Source organism: Haliotis rubra, unplaced genomic scaffold (genome assembly GCF_003918875.1).
Source record: "Haliotis rubra isolate DU_JTF1 unplaced genomic scaffold, ASM391887v1 Scf1753, whole genome shotgun sequence".
Classification (NCBI taxonomy): Eukaryota; Metazoa; Mollusca; class Gastropoda; order Lepetellida; family Haliotidae; genus Haliotis; species Haliotis rubra.
In genome coordinates this window covers 56680-65949 of record NW_025765729.1, presented here as the reverse complement: position 1 = coordinate 65949, position 9270 = coordinate 56680, and positions in this window count along the sequence as shown.

Here is a 9270-nt window from a genome sequence, read left to right as displayed (position 1 = left end):
ATTCTAAAGGTAGGCCGCAAGAACTTACTACATACTCAAAATCATGCAATATTTAAAGCAGTTCAGCATTACATATTAAATAGCAAACATTTTTCTTAAATGCTGTAAATATTTTCATGTCTTAATAAGTATGTAGGAAAACTGGGTTAAATTATAGCGTAAGCATGGGGGCATGCCATTTCTGTACTTCATAACACTATACGTACCACATGTAGAATAACTGTCTACCAGATAGTCTTGTAGCACATTGTTTCACTTGCTCTACTACGGGACAACTTCTTGACCGGGGTTCTCGTTCATCGTAGCGCTAGATACATTGGGTAGGCCACGTGGTTGGTGCTAAATATGTTGGGTAGGCTCTGATTGGCGGAGACGTCCTTCATCAGTAGGTGAACTTTGACCCATGTCAGAGGTCGTTCTAGAGCACTATATAAGTGACCTGGCTCTCTGGATTCAGTGTCTAGCTTTAGGTCATCCGAGCATCAGGTAATATCTCTGTCGAGGTCCTGTTTCAGGATCATTCCCTCCCGTTTGCAGAGTGGAATGTTAGGTTTTATGTAGGGGGATGCTAAGTTAGTGTTAGGTCGGGTTGGGGGGAAAGTAGAAGTAGGAAACGGAATAGGTATTAAGCTTAAGACTTTGGGTAATGTCCAGTTAAACGGGGTTGGTTTTGGGTGGCTTTTCAGAAGAAGTTTCTCTATGGATTGTTGAGATGGGGAAGTTAGGTTCCTGTTAAACTAGTGTTAGGTCGGGTTGGGGGAAAAGTAGAAGTAGGAAACGGAATAGGAATTAGGTTATAGACTTTGGGTAATGTCCAGTTAGACGGGTTGGTTTCGGGAGGTTCTATTTTATAGAAGTTATAGGAGTTTGATGTTTTTCCTCACGAAGCTGGTTTTCTTAAACTTAATTATGTGAGAGAGAAGTGAAGTTTACAGACTGTTAAGTTTCTGTTGTCTTTTGTAATAAATTATTATCAGTGTTATCTTGTGTCTGTTATTTCCCAATAGGCTTTATGCCCGATTTTCGAACTGGTCACTGAGTTCTGAGTAGAGAACAGATTAACCCGAACGCACCCTCATAAAAATAAAAGTACACAACGCAAAGTCCAAACAAGGTTGATTAAACATCATGTTCCTACACACTATGTAACTTAACTCAGCTGTCACTGGCCGTGATTGTCTACTGAGAACCACGCCTATTACAAGTATCTCTGTACATAGGTCTCTACCATTTCTGTACTATCTTACTTGTATGTTGTATATTTATCATGTTGCAAATAACTGGGAGATGGTTACCTAAGTTGGATAACTTGTTCCTAATCCCTTTCTTCACTGAAATAAAATATGTTTAAATCAATGTTTCATTATTTCTTTAAATACATATCACGGTGAAATAATGACTTCCAAAAACCTCTCGCCCCTGTAGCGTGTGTTTGTAGAGTTTTCCTGCATTCATAACCCTGCTACAATTGACTGTAAATAAAGAAATGTACCAGTTTGGTGTGAACAAAGTTTGTTACATATGTCATTGCATCTCATCTGAAGAAGTCCAGTCTGATCCAGACAAAGTGGAGGCAATCCAGAAGATGCCAGCTCCTACAGACAAGATGCCAGCTCCTACAGACAAGATGCCAGCTCCTACAGACAAGATGCCAGCCAAGATGCCAGCTCCTACAGACAAGATGCCAGCTCCTACAGACAAGATGCCAGCTCCTACAGACAAGATGCCAGCTCCTACAGACAAGATGCCAGCTCCTACAGACAAGAAAGTTGGTCAGAGACTGCTAGGGTTTGTAAACTATCTATCCAAGTTCATACCAAATTTATCAGTCGTCACAGAACCAATGAGAACTATGTTGAAGAAAGGCTGGGAATCTGAACTGTCTGATCTCTAGCTGGACCACCCGGGAAAGCTGTATAAACAGTACACAAGCTATTGGAGAAAGCCAAACTGGGCCATACCAACTCATATAGATCTAGCCATACTGGAGCATAGGAACATGCCAGTAGATGATATTGCCTCGCACATGGCTTATAAACCCCTACAACTGAAGAGCAGTTAACTCCCAGGATAGTGGATTGGTAGATAATTATTCAGAAGATGAAGGAGTAACAACGCCAACAGTAGTAGTGGTATGACAAGGATCCAGATCCTGCCTGAACTGAAGGATGAAGAACATGTGTATGTACAAGCTTGAAGCCTGCAGTAATAGGATGTCAGTGTATCCTTCTTCTTTTATATCACGTGTATGGAAACAGCAAGCCAGAGATCGTAAGCATGCAATTTCCTGATATTACCTAAAAGCTCAAAGACTTTACAGTTCAGCAGCGTGCAAGTAACTTGTGTAAATCATTCTATTTCCAAAGGACTTTAAATGATCAAAAACGGCTTTTAGCGGATTCTTAAAAGTGGTGTTGCAGAGTTCAGTAGATGCCTCAAATGAGCAATGTACCTGACACTAACTGTGTAGCAAGCACACAGGACACTTGCAGATTGCTGTTCTGGCAGTTAGCAGTAGAGCCTCAGTTTGGCAGCAAGTGTTGCATGCTCTCTTAAGTTACCCCTAGCCCTATAAGTCATGTCAATTCCTTATCGTATGAGTCGTACTCTGATAGTTATGGGTACAGTCCAGTGCAGGTCTCATGCCAAGGAGAATAACGTAACCATGCCAACCGCAGAAGGGATTGTTCAGCTCTGGTGCTGGCATGGTCAAAGGGAAGTAACTCATCTGGGTTAACACAGACTTCCATAAGGGTAGCTACCATACCTAAACACTAAACTTGTATATATATTCAAATTACTAAACAAAACATTCTAAATGATACATTTTCATATTTTGTAAGTTATGTTACATGGTAATTACACTTTTTCATTGTTCTCCGTCAGAGCAATCAATCGATTTGCGTGGTACCTGTGAACCACGAAAGGAGCATATTTGCAGTATTTTACGACAGCTTCTCCGTGTATAAAGTACGCTATTCTTACCGTACACAAACACGTTTCGGACCATTCTGATTCCATGTAATCTCTTCTCACACAGATTTCCGCTGCTACACGTATAGTCATACATTTACATCCACTACGTTGTCGGTCACTATAAGTAACATGGCTGCCTTCGAACGTCGGGTGAGGTTGCAGCTTATACCTGCACGTGCAGCCTTGAAGTCTTACAGAGTTACCTACCCTGGGTCTAAAGTGAGGCGATTCACTGGCCAGTACAGACTGTAATAGGATTGTGTTAGTGGCAGGTCATGTCTGGGAGATGGAGCCATGGCAAATTTGAGACTCTTTCACTTTAATGACTGTACGCATATAAAATACGATTCTCCGAACGGAAATAAATCATTTGCATTCCAGGATGGCATTTTATGAATGTTTTGGACTGTTTTCACAAAATGGAAACTTATAGTTCTCCCAATTGAGACAAAAAATAATTGCTACCAATGTAATTGAAGCCATTATACATATTTGGACCTGCGCCCTATTTGTCCCGCCATTGGAATTATGTTGCAGTAACGTCTATTGATTTTAAACCATGTTGATCTCACAGGATATTTGTTTAACAACTCGATGTGTTTTGTTGTTGCTGTTGTTACTGTCGTTGCTCTCACACGGCATTCGTTTCCGGATTAACTTATTGCTTTGAAAAAGACACCTGGCGCAATTTGTGTTGGAGATTAGTTGGCAGAGTTCCCAGTCTGTACATGTTGGAGATTAGTTGGCAGAGTTCCCAGTCTGTACATGTTGGAGATTAGTTGGCAGAGTGTTCCCAGTCTGTACATGTTGGAGATTAGTTGGCAGAGTTCCCAGTCTGTACATGTTGGAGATTAGTTGGCAGAGTGTTCCCAGTCTGTACATGTTGGAGATTAGTTGGCAGAGTGTTCCCAGTCTGTACATGTTGGAGATTAGTTGGCAGAGTTCCCAGTCTGTACATGTTGGAGATTAGTTGGCAGAGTGTTCCCAGTCTGTACATGTTGGAGATTAGTTGGCAGAGTTCCCAGTCTGTACATGTTGGAGATTAGTTGGCAGAGTTCCCAGTCTGTACATGTTGGCAGTTTAGTTGGCAGAGTTCCCAGTCTGTACATGTTGGAGATTAGTTGGCAGAGTGTTCCCAGTCTGTACATGTTGGAGATTAGTTGGCAGAGTTCCCAGTCTGTACATGTTTCATCATTTATCTCTTTTACTTCAACGTGTATAAATTATGTCATTTGTATATTTTAGATAATACAGTAACTAATAACTATTTATCATATTAATTTCAGAAGCCTAGCGTATTAATGTGCACTTCGAGATATAGGTAGAAATGCACTGAAGGCGACGTTAAACCCGATTAGACCTCATCTTATTGTATGCGAGAACAGCCTGGTTCCCTTGGTATGCTTTGCTGTCACTTCACGGACCCCAGCAGTGGAGGCCGCCATTGCGCAATCCTTGCTGGGGTCCGTGAAGGAGGGCCCGCGCAGCATACCCCGGGAACCAGGCTGTACCCGTGAAAGGCCTACCCAGATACATGCGTCACTTGTCACTGACAGTGACGGGTTAGAACTGATCCCAGCAACCCAAATACACTGCCAATATGAAGGAATAAAATACACCCAAAGGTATCAATATTTTCAAAAGTAGATACCGTGAATTCATGGTATACCTTGTTGTATAGTTTTGTAAATGGAATATCAAAAGTAAAGTGTATATTATATACGCGTAAGTAACATAGACATGTCCACCATTCTGTTTGTTTTGTGTAGGTATCTTGCAGAACGTGTCACGGATTTGCTTTGAGGTCTTTTAGAACAACTTTACAATAAGATCATGTGACCGCTGGGACTGTGTGTATTTTCAGATTAATACCATTCTAACATTGTAGGTTTGTATGTTTAGTTATGTATCAGTGTGGAAGGTATTATCAACAGGAATATTGTGAATGTGCTAGTGTTTATTATGATGTGCTTTATCATATCGTGTAAAGGTATTCCTTGTGAGGTAAGTTGTTACATGCAGTACCTTTACAAGTTACTGGGGAAATCGGGAGACCCCTATACAGTACGTTAGTTCCCACGGGATGCAGAAAGTAGATGTGGACAAAGTGAGACTGTATTATAAAGGTATTGGGTGAAGGGAGCTACTCTCTAATGTGTATACATGTAAGGCGATCTAAGGGCGATAATCGAGTTTATGCATCCAACGACTCAATTGCATTGATCTGATCAGCATAATATACACGTGGGATTCATTTGTGTGTGTGTGTGTGTGTGTGTGTGTGTGTGTGTGTGTGTGTGTGTGTGTGTGTGTGTGTGTGTGTGTGTGTGTGTGTGTGTGTGTGAAATGTACGAAAGCATTCCAGTCATGTTCCTGTATATGATACTGTATAATTCTACGTATTCAAATGTGTCTCTAACAGATTTTACTCTGAAACATAAACAAAACTAGAATAGAAATTTGGTTAGAATCACAAGAGTAGTACACAGTTAACGTGAACATCAACAATGCCGGAAAGTAAGGTCATCATGACTACGCCACCAAGCAATCTGATTACCACGCAGTTCTCTAATAGTGATGGTTGTGATTGTCAGAACCACCACTGGCAACCCCATCAGTACTTGGTGTAGACACACCTCATACAGATAGCATCAGCCAGATTCCTCCTAATGGTGTCTCGTTACTCTGATGGAGAGTCGGACTCTTCATTGCCTGTGAAGCTCGTCCGTGCATCTTGTCGGACGAATTAGAACTCGGTCATCATGGTCATTGGTCTTCCTCAGTCTTCCAGGTCTTGGACGATACTTTAATTCATCGGTGACCGGTGGCATACTGCACGTTTCAAATGTGTACCCCAATGTGCTTGGCTCCTCCGTACTTCACACAAACACCTCAAACAACGTCTCAGACAACACAACCCCTCACCGCACCATCATACGTTACTTCACACAAACACCTCAACACAACGTGTCACACAACACAACCCCTCACCGCCCCATCCTACGTTACTTCACACAAACACCTCAACACAACGTGTCACACAACACAACCCCTCACCGCACCATCCTACGTTACTTCACACAAACACCTCAACACAACGTGTCACACAACACAACCCCTCACCGCACCATCCTACGTTACTTCACACAAACACCTCAACACAACGTGTCACACAACACAACCCCTCACCGCCCCATCCTACGTTACTTCACACAAACACCTGAACACAACGTGTCACACAACACAACCCCCTCACCGCACCATCATACGTTACTTCACACAAACACCTCAACACAACGTGTCACCCGCCCCATCCTACGTTACTTCACACAAACACCTGAACACAACGTGTCACAAACACAACCCTCACCACACCACCATCATACGTTACTTCACACAAACACCTCAACACAACGTGTCACACAACACAACCCCTCACCGCACCATCATACGTTACTTCACACAAACACCTCAACACAACGTGTCACACAACACAACCCTCACCGCACCATCATCATACGTTACTTCACACAAACACCTCAACACAACGTCTCAGACAACACAACCCCTCACCGCACCATCCTACGTTACTTCACACAAACACCTCAACACAACGTGTCACACAACACAACCCCTCACCGCCCCATCCTACGTTACTTCACACAAACACCTCAACACAACGTGTCACACAACACAACCCCTCACCGCACCATCCTACGTTACTTCACACAAACACCTCAACACAACGTGTCACACAACACAACCCCTCACCGCCCCATCCTACGTTACTTCACACAAACACCTCAACACAACGTGTCACACAACACAACCCCTCACCGCACCATCCTACGTTACTTCACACAAACACTTCAACACAACGTGTCACACAACACAACCCCTCACCGCACCATCATACGTTACTTCACACAAACGCCTCAACACAACGTGTCACACAACACAACCCCTCACCGCACCATCATACGTTACTTCACACAAACACCTCAACACAACGTGTCACACAACACAACCCTCACCGCACCATCATACGTTACTTCACACAAACACCTCAACACAACGTGTCACACAACACAACCCTCACCGCACCATCATACGTTACTTCACACAAACGCCTCAACACAACGTGTCACACAACACAACCCCTCACCGCACCATCATACGTTACTTCACACAAACACCTCAACACAACGTGTCACACACAACACAACCCTCACCGCCCCATCCTACGTTATTTCACACAAACACCTCAACACAACGTGTCACACAACACAACCCCTCACCGCACCATCATACGTTATTTCCACACAAACACCTGAACACAACGTGTCACACAACACAACCCTCACCGCCCCATCCTACGTTACTTCACACAAACACCTCAACACAACGTGTCACACAACACAACCCTCACCGCCCCATCCTACGCGTTACTTCACACAAACACTTCAACACAACGTGTCACACAACACAACCCTCACCGCATCCATCATACGTTACTTCACACAAAACACCTCAACACAACGTGTCACACAACACAACCCCTCACCGCCCCATCCTACGTTACTTCACACAAACACCTCAACACAACGTGTGTCACAACAACACACCCCTCACCGCACCATCCTACGTTATTTCACACAAACACCTCAACACAACGTGTCACACAACACAACCCCTCACCGCACCATCCTACGTTACTTCACACAAAACACCTTCAACACAACGTGTCACACAACACAACCCCTCACCGCACCATCCTATTGTTATTTCACACAAACACTTCAACACAACGTGTCACACAACACAACCCTCACTGCACCATATCCTATTGCGTTACCATCAACACAATGTGTTTGTTTCAAGCACAACACACATAACCCTCACTGTATTTATCTCGTCCTTGCTATTTCACACAAACACTTTAACACAACGTGTCACATAACACAACCCCTCACTGCACCATCCTATAAATTTCACACAAACACTCAACACAACGTGTCACACAACACAACCTCACTGCCCCCATCCTATGTTATTTCACACAAACACCTTCAACACAACGTGTCACACAACACAACCCTCACTGCCCTATCCTACGCTATTTCACACAAAACATTCTCTAACACAACGTGTCACACAACACAACCCCTCACCTCACCATCCTATTAAGTATTTCACACAACAAATACCTGAACACAACGTCTTGTACACAACACAACCCCTCACCGCCCCCATCCTACGCATATTTCACACAAACATCTTCAACACAACGTGTCACACACAACACAACCCCTCACACTTATCCTATTGTGCTATTTTCACACAAACACCTCTAAATACAACGTGTCACATAACACAACCCTCACCGGCTTCTATCCTACAAGTATTTCACACAAACACTTTCAAACACAACGTGTCACACAACACAACCCTCACCGCTTCCATCCTATACGCTATATTTCACACAAACACCTCAACACAACGTGTCACACAACACAACCCCTCACCGCATTATCATATCGTTATTTCACACAAACACCTCAACACAACGTGGTCACACAACACAACCCCTCACCGCCCCCTATCCTACGTTAGTATTTCACATAAACACTTTCAACACAACGTAGGTCACACAACACAACCCCTCACCGCACCATCATACGTTATTTCACACAAACACCTCTAACACAACGTGGTCACACAACACAACCCCTCACCGCCCTATCCTAATGTTATTTCATACACAAACACCTTCAACACAACGTAAGTCACACAACACAACCCCTCACCGCTTCCATCCTACGCCATTTCACATTACAAACACCTGAACACAACGTCTCAGATAAATACAACCCTCACCGCCTCCATCCTACGTTGCCATTTCACACAAACACTTCAACACAACGTGTCACACAACACAACCCTCACCGCCTCTATCCTACGGGCTATTTCACACAAACACTCTCAACACAACGTGGTCACAGCACAACAAAACCCCTCACCGCCCCATCCTAATACGTAGCATTTCACATAAACACTTCAACACAACGTGTCACACAACACAACCCCTCACTTCCATCCTACGCTATTTCACACAAACACCTTCAACACAACGTGTCACACAACACAACCCTCACTGCATCCCATCATACGTAAGCATTTCACATTAAATACCTTAACATAACGGTCACACAAACACAACCCTCACCGCCCATCCTATTGCTATTTTCACATAAACACTTTCAACATAACGTGCATTACACAAATACAAACCCT